The following is an 8,706-nucleotide window of genomic DNA, read 5'->3' on the forward strand; positions in this document are numbered from 1 at the left end:
TGAAGCAGAAATGAAAGCAGCTGCGAGAAAGAAACAGTGACAACAGGACCAAATCCCGTCTCTTGGCCAACCTCAGCATGAAGAAGTGTGAAAAGAGCTCTTGCATACTGCCATCTCTTCCAGCCCATACTGGAAAATCTTTAGAGTTTTATAAATTTAGTCTTGACCTTGAAAAAGAAATCTAAACCCGCCCATGCTTAAACAGGTTAATAATCCCCACTATGAACTCTGACACGTTGGCCTACTACCTCCTCCTTCTGTGTGGCATCAAGGTAGTTCTAGTCAATAGCACCCACAGGTAAATGGTCTCCTTATCTTTAAGGCACCTTACAAAAACCTGATGCACTATAGCCTGGAGAAGGCTCTGGGGAGACCATGTAGCAGTCTTATAATACCTATAGGAGCCTAGAAGAAGCCTCAAGAGGGGCTTTTGAGAAGGGCCTGTAGGAACAGGACAAGGGGAAACGGCTTTAACCTGACAGAGGGGAGATTGAGATGAGACATTAGGAAGAAATTCTTCCCTGTGAGGGTGCTGAGGCCCTGGCACAGGGTGCCCAGAGAAGCTGTGGCTGCCCCATCCCTGGCAGTGTTCAAGGCCAGGCTGGACACAGGGGCTTGGAGCAACCTGGTCTAGTGGAAGGTGTTCCTGCCTACGGCAGTGGGTTGGAACTGGATGAACTTTAAGGTCCCTTGCAACCCAAACCAGTCTGGGATCCTATGATTTAGCCAACATGAAAATCAAGGCCGGGCAGAGAAGCATGACCTGGATAGGCAACCGTAACAAACTTAAGAGGAAAGCCTGCAGGAATTTCAGTGCAAGGCCTAAGGTTGCAGTTAGTGTGGCAGATTCTTACATCAAATGGCTTGTTCACACGAGTGTTCATCAGGAGACAAACCAGACCAAGCAAAAGTAACTTCATACAAGTTGTTAAGCTGAAGAATTCTTCACTGCAGATGCTAAAAGCTTACACAGATTCAAAAAGTGACTTCACAAATTCACTAAAAATAATAGAAAAATCCATTAACATACATACAAATATTCCATCTTTAGCTTAGGAAGCTTCAATTCACAAATAACTGAAGATGGCAAAAGCATTCTGCAGAGTCATTTTATGTGCCTTCCCTACTCTTATTCTCTACCCTAGATACCCACTCTTGGCCAACTTAGGACAGGACACTGTCCTAGATGGACCTGTGATATGACTCAGTATTGCCAGACTTGTGTTTTTATCAGTTACTTTCAGAGGAATGTGTATATATAATAGATATGTCTTTTTTATCCCTTCAAGGAGGTCAGAGATCAAAACCCAATCAATCAATCAAGAAATCTCACATACACAACCCAGTCTCCTATGTTATGATGTTCTCCTTCATGCAAGCAACATTTTAAACAGCTTTATTGGAAAAAAAAAATTCCTAATTTAACAGGATCATTGCACTCTTCAAATTAAACTTGGAAAAAAATGGAGCATTCCCTGTGGAAATTCCTAACATCTATATGAGATCTTTCCTTTGTTAAGCTTACTGCAGCCCCAATAGACGGTGGTGGCAGTGCTCAAAAGACAGCCAAACAAACATCAAGTTGAAAACTCAGAGGCAGGATGGTTATTAAACAACAGAGCAAGGCTATGGAGGTCTGTCTCACCATCTTACTAAAGATCCTGGATTATCTTAAGTGTCTTAATCTCACTGTGGAGGAACTGCAATATCCCACTTTATTTCAGGACACATCCTCACCTCTGGAAGCCTACAAATTAGAACAATTAGAACAAGTGAAATTTATTTCAACTGTTGTAGCCCATGACTCTCTTTACCTGATCAAATTCCCCTCCATGAACACAGGATCCACCTTAAGAGCAGACCCCAGTGGTGTTTTAGAAAGCTGACGCAAACTACAAAGCTGGACATCTGCAAATACAAAAGAAGTAGCCCCAGTAAAGTGCAGTCTAGAAAGGAGATCAATCCCCCTACCCAATACATGCATGGGAGGAACAAACAAAAAAACCATTTGTAAATAGAATTTAAGCATAACTTAGCTGTTCCCAACATGAACTTTTCTGCCATTTAGGCAAAATGAAATAGCTGGGGTGGGGAATAAGACGAGACTATAGCAAGTAGGATTGAGAGTGCTTCAAAGGAAGAAAGAAAACCAGTGGAGTTTCCAAGTGCAACTGAGCATCAGCAGAACTGGGGCTCAGCGAACGGCAGCATTAACTGCACACACTCAGCGTCCCTTGCTGTTTTACAGATGTCATTTGCTTCCAACACACAACACCAATTATGAAAATGAAACCTCTCACATTAAAAGAATCAAAAAACACCCCTTAAATCTTTGTATAAAGAAGTCGTACCATGCATTAGCATTCTGTTATTAGGGTAAAAATGCATATGACAGTACAGAGAACAAGTTGGTTAGAAAAAAATACAGTGCAATGGACTAAACGAGCCCCTCAGCCCTGGAATACACCATACCTCCTGCTGAACTTGAAACAGCAATGAAAAACAAGTCATAGACTGTTAGGGCAGGTCTGACAGCAGGAGCTTGCAAGGTTCTGAATCGTTCCTTGAAGACACATCTCCTCCTTCATTGCCTGCCTCTGCTGTAGCCAGCCCTGCTTAGGGAGCAGGCTCAGCTCCTAGCAGCTGCAGCTTAAAGTCTCCTCTAGGAGATATTCTTCTCACAGGCATGCAAGGACATCATCAGCCTTAGAAATTCTGGATTTGCTATTCACAGCCTTTCATTTCTGTAAAAAACAAAACATCTAAAGGTGAGGTTGCAAGGTACTGGGACTGGTTTTCACCTTTCAAAGGTTTGTGACCATTAAGGAGTGATGTAGCCATGACTGGGAAGAACAAACAAACCAAACCAAACACCCTCAAAAAAAGCTGCAAGCCAGACAGACAGGTCCAGATTCTCTGCTAACACAGAACATCCACAAAATATATTAAATATGGTAACAGATGCACTCTGAAAGAACTGGTATGGCTACCCGGTTGCACAGCCAACTGAATGCCTGCACAGTGATGTACAAGTAACAGCACAGGACTTAAACAAAACAAGCCAACCCCCCAAACACAATTTCATCACTCCTGACAGTTCGTATGATCCTAATCCTCTCCAACTACATCTCAGCAACAAAGCTAAGGAAACAGGGAGGAGAGGTTGAGAGCAAAGTCTATTACCTTCCATCAGTCTCCCTGACTGAGTTGCTCCAAGTTTTGATCCAAGCAGAAAATTCAACTCCAGGAAATCCCTCTAACGTCATGCCCAGCTTCACCTCTACTAATTTAACAGGCAAGTGTTATGGCAAACAATGACAAAAAAAACCCATAACCAAAAGTCCCATTTTTGGGTGACTGGACACTAATGAACGGAAGGCGAGTATCAGTGGAAGCACTATTACATCACATTACCTACATCCCCTCCTCCATAAAGCCTACATAAAGTTGATCCTCAATCCACAGCTTCAGGTGCCTGGTTAGCCAACATAAAACTCTACCTTCAATGAGGAGCAACCCTTCCCCTCCCTGAACTTCTGCAGAAGGATTCCACCACAAGGCAGGTCAGCGACTTGTACCAGTGGAAAAACCACTCCTCTTCCTAATAAATAAGGTTATTTCCTTGGCTTAGAGCCCCTTTAACTGGTTCATCATAGGGTCAAACATAAGTGCCAAGACAGTGAAGGAGCAGCACTTCAGACCTATTTCAGCTGCTGGCTCACATTCACGCCAGCTGAACATAAGCCATATCGTGCCCTGATAGCCAAAAAGGCCAACAGCTCCTGGCCTGTATCAGCACCAGTGAGGCCAGCAGGGTCAGGGCAGTGACTGTGCCCCTGTACTGGGCACTGGTGAGGCTGCACTTCGAATCCTGTGTTAAGTTCTGCGCCCCTCACAACAAGAGAGGCAACGGAGCTGATGAAGGGCCTGGAGCACAAGTGTGATAAAGAACAGCTGAGGGACCTGGGGCTGGGGTGGTTAGCCTGGAAGAAGAGAAGGCTCAGGGTGGACCTTATCACTCTCTACAACTACCTGACAGGAGGATGGAGCCAGGAGGGGGCTGGGCTCTGCTCCCAAGGAACAAGGGACAGGACAAGAGGAAACGGCCTCAAGCAGCACCAGGGGAGGTTTAGACTGGATATTGGGAACAATTCCTTCCCCAAAGGGCAGTCAGGCATTGGAACAGGCTGCCCAGGGCAGTGCTGGAATCACCGTCCCTGGATGTGTTCACAAAACACGTAGAGGAGGCCCTCAGTGCCATGGGTTAGTGGTGGCCTTGGCAGTGATGGGGAACGGTTGGACTGGGTGATCTTGAAAGTCTTTTCCAACATAGATGATTCTGTGATTTCCTAAAACTAATAACTGGCTACAAGAGAGGAAAACACATAAGAATGCACAGCTACGTTTCACAACAGAGCGCTATCACCAGTGGGGTAACACACCTTATGTACAATACAGAATTATTCAGGATAACAAATAAAGAGACTGACAAACTGCAGACTGCAACACCAAGAAAGGTACAACTAGAGCAAGCATGTTTTACGCATCCTCTGAGCCTTTCCTTAAGCATCATCTCTTGGTCACTGGGAGAAAAGGACCAGAGCAATACACGGCTTAGGCCTGAGCAGTTTGGTTTATAATCCTATCATCAAACCTTTTTCACTAGACATCAATGTCTCCTTATCCCTTTTGCAACCTTTTCATAACCAACTGGTAACCCATCACATTTTCTACAATACAGCCTCCAGGATGACCATGAGCCTCCCAACATTTACTGTCACACAGGCAGCAAGGAATCTGCTTCCATCTGTCACAGCTGACACTGGATCTCTTTCTTGAGGCTGGGCTGCCCCATTTCATCAGGGAAGAGGCAATCAGCACCCACTGGCATTATCTTTGCTTCCCATTGTGCCTCTACAGCTGGAGCCAGCCCAAAAGCTGCAGTTTGTCCCTTTCATATTGTTCACCAAATTAAAGATGACATGGTTTGACACCCAAAGGAAAGGTTTTCTAAGTACATCTTATCTCATTACCTCTACAGTCCATCACGCTGTCAACATCTTCCTTTTCAATTACTAAAAAAGACCATTTCCCATGTGAACAGCTCTTGAGTAGTAAAGAAGACTTAATGGAAAAGAGTGTGGAGGTGGGTAAGACCAAAAGGGATTTTGAGTGATGAATAAAGCTACTGTGGCATTTTTTTCTTCCCCCCATCAGGTCTAATACACTGATGTATCTGCCGGTCTCCAAGAAACAGAAAAGTCCATGTGAATAAAAGCTGCTTGAAACAGAGCTCAAAGTCACACTGCTATTGCTGAATTGCTTCCTATATTTTGGGGGATGACTGTCGTGGGTCTCAACAGTGTTAGACACAGGCTGTGTGTGGGCACTGTGGTAGAGAAGACCAAGAGCTGGTCCTGCATGTCACTGAGGACTGCCACTGCCTGGTTTGTTGCTGGTGAGGCTCTTACAGGTGAGGGAATCTCAATCTGGGTTCAAATGCACAGTGCAAAAACCCCCATCATCTCCTTCACCTCCCACCTCTCCTTCCTAATGCTCCAATAAATGTTCAGCAGATTCTCCCATTCTTCCTCTGCCCAAGGCCTCATAGCTGGTGGATTTCCTTATTCTTTTCTCCCAAAGCAATCTTAACCTTTACTCCAGTCGGACAGTGTCTCACAAGGACATTAAAGGGGATTTCAGGATGCTTCAGAAGAATACCCAGTTTTTTGTTATTTTTGATGGAAGAAGCGGCCAGAAGCACTTGTTGTGCCCATTACGTATCTTACCCCTTTCAGCAAATGCTTCCAGTCACTCCAACAAATACTGGCTGTGCCTTACAATGTTCAAAGGACAAGATACCAACAAAGCCAATGCTCCTTTAAAAAAGAGGGAACAGTTTGCAAAACCCTTGCGGACTTCATAGCAACCTCTAGAAGGTCCTATATTCTGTCTTCTGCTCTGTTTTCAAAGTGAACCAATGTTACTGGAAGGTCATGATGGAGCACTGGCAAATGAATCTAACCTAGGACCTTCCCAGAATGTGGAACCACTCCTGCAGAGTTGATCTGGACCCTGCACATGGAGACATATATAAAACTAAGGCAGAAAACAGACAGGACACAACTGAAGAGCAAGATCCACAAGAGAGTAGTGGGCTACGAAATAAACTCTAAGGTGACGTGGCAGTCTGATGTCTCATCACTTCTGCTTTGGAAAAAGAGCATCAGCTTCACCAGAGCAGAGCTCCGTGCTGCCTATTGCACTGTAAAGATACACTTGCCTTTGCCACCAAATGCTGGGGTTGAGATGGAGAGGCAAGGAGAAGGAAACCCACACATGAATGTCATTTCATTAGCATCAACCATGGGGAGCAGGTGAAACAGATTTCCTAACCCCAGAGGCCTATAAGGGAATGATAATTACAGTGTTTTATTTTGCCAGTTGGAGAAGAGGAATGAATGAGGTTAGAATAGGGCACACCAAATCACACAGAACACAAAAGTCACAGCAGCGGACACCAATGCATCACTCCTGAGCATCACAGCTCCAGCTTCTGATCACACATAGATTGCCATAAGAATGTTGTGAGCTGGATGATCACTGGCACACAAAGGGAAAAAAGCCCCCAAAGTAACACCTAATTCCTCACCTAGAGATACACTGATACACCAAGAGATACACTGAAATGTGGTGAGCAGCTACAGGTGAGGCAGTACTGACACACACTGCATCAGTCAGAGCACCTGAATACAGCACCTGTATGCATTAGTGTGGCGAAGCATTTGCCCACCGTGCCTCACATACAACATGGGATGAAACTTCCCTCGTACAAAGAAGTTCTGAGGCTGAACACATCTATTGTGACTCACTGAGAAGTTTGTTGCTAAAAGGCAGCATTTTCAGTGGCAGCACAGGAATATAAAGACATTCATGTGCGCTGACAAGTTAGGAAGCCTTTCCTTCTATCAAACTGTCTACACTTCCTCCTTGCAAGCCTAAGGAAATTCAACAACATAAAAGACAGATTTTACTATACAGCTGGTCTGGACTGCTCAGAAACATGATACAAACAGCTACTGAAATCTCCACACCTCAAAACACACACAGCGGGTCTTGAACTTGGCATGCAAGGAGTTCAGCAACACTGACAGAGTGGCAATGTCACTCCACCGCTTCACACAGCACACTGGTTCCTCGGTAAATACAAGATGCACTTCAAGGTCACCGTGTTCATCTTGAAAGCTCTCAGTGGGTCAGACCCAGGTTACTGGATACCTCCTCTCCTGGTGTGCAGGGAAAGCAGAACGACTACAGTCACATTCCCCAGTGCAAACTTGGGACACAGTGAGCAATAAAGACGCAATGGCAGGAGACCTGCAGCAGCCTCCTCAACACACACGAGAGTAAAACCTCCCACCTCTGAAAGCTCAACAAGGAGAAACTCCCAGCCCCTTAAAACATGAGCACTGAGGAGTGATCCCAAAATAACACAATGGAAACGTTCCCACCACAAGAGCCCCGTGAAGTTTTGCAGTGTTCAGCTAACTCGGTGACACCCGGAGGGATGCTCGTCCCATCACCGCGGCCGCAGCCTGCCCTCACCCTCCAGGGGCTCATCTCACCTGTACCCGCAGGCCCCGGCCGGCAGCAGGGCCGCCGGCTGCCTTCGCACCTCAGCCCGCACCCTTGACACCAGGGAACCACTCGGCGGGGCCATTCCCAGCTCGGTGGGGACTCTCAAGGCGTGAAGGACCAGGACAGCTCCGCCCGCGGCAACACGCGGCAATACCGCCGCCTGCACTCCTGCGAGGACACCGCCCGCCCCGCCCCGCCCCCGGCGGGCACCCCCCGGGCCTCGCCCTGAGCCGCGGCAGCCGCTGGCCCGCAGCAACCCCGGGCAGGAGGCGGAGGGCACGGGGAGGAAGAAGAGGAAGGGGAGGGAAGCCGCCGACAGCCCGGGTCCCCCACCACCCTGCCCCTCACCTCCGGCCGCCCCGCCTCCCCCCGCCGAAGAGGTGGCCGCTTCCGCCCCTGCACTGCAGCTGCCGGCACACCGCCCCCCCACCGCTCTTCTCGGCAGATGGTTTGCCCCACCCCGTCCCGCTTTCTTATTGGCGGAGCTCGCTCGTCACTCCGCTTCGAGCCCGCCCAGCCCCGCGGGCATGCTGGGAACCCGAGTCCTCCGCGCGAGACGCTTCCCCTTGCACAGCCGGCAGCGGGAGGAGCAGTGAACTACATCTCCCACAGTGCCCCGCGCGCAGACCCGCAGCGGCGCGGCCCGGCCCGGCCCGGTGCGGCCCGCGGCCCCGCAGCTCCCAAGCCGCCACCGGGACGGTCCCCCCGGGCGGCAATGACCGCAGCGGCCTCCGCGGCCCGGCCCGGCTCACCTGGCCCCGCCGCCGCCGCCGGCGCCTCCCGCTGCGGCCGGCGTGGGCAGCGCATGCCCCGCGCCCCTCAGTGCGGCTCGCCGGGCTCGGTGCCGCCGGCCCGGCGCGCTGCGGCTGCGGCTGTGGGGCGGGACGACCCCGGGCGCATCCTCCCCCTTGGAGCCGCGTCGGGCGGCGGGATTTGCCCACAATGCACCGCGCGCCGCACCGACAGCATCAGCCTGACATCACCCGCGGGCCGCCCCCGCCCAACGGGACCGCCCTGGCACCGCCCCGCGGCCGCCGGCAGCCGCCAGCGAGCACCGCACACGAGGCT

The sequence above is a fragment of the Psittacula echo genome (assembly GCF_963264785.1).
Source record: "Psittacula echo genome assembly, chromosome: 4".
NCBI classification, from domain to species: Eukaryota; Metazoa; Chordata; class Aves; order Psittaciformes; family Psittacidae; genus Psittacula; species Psittacula echo.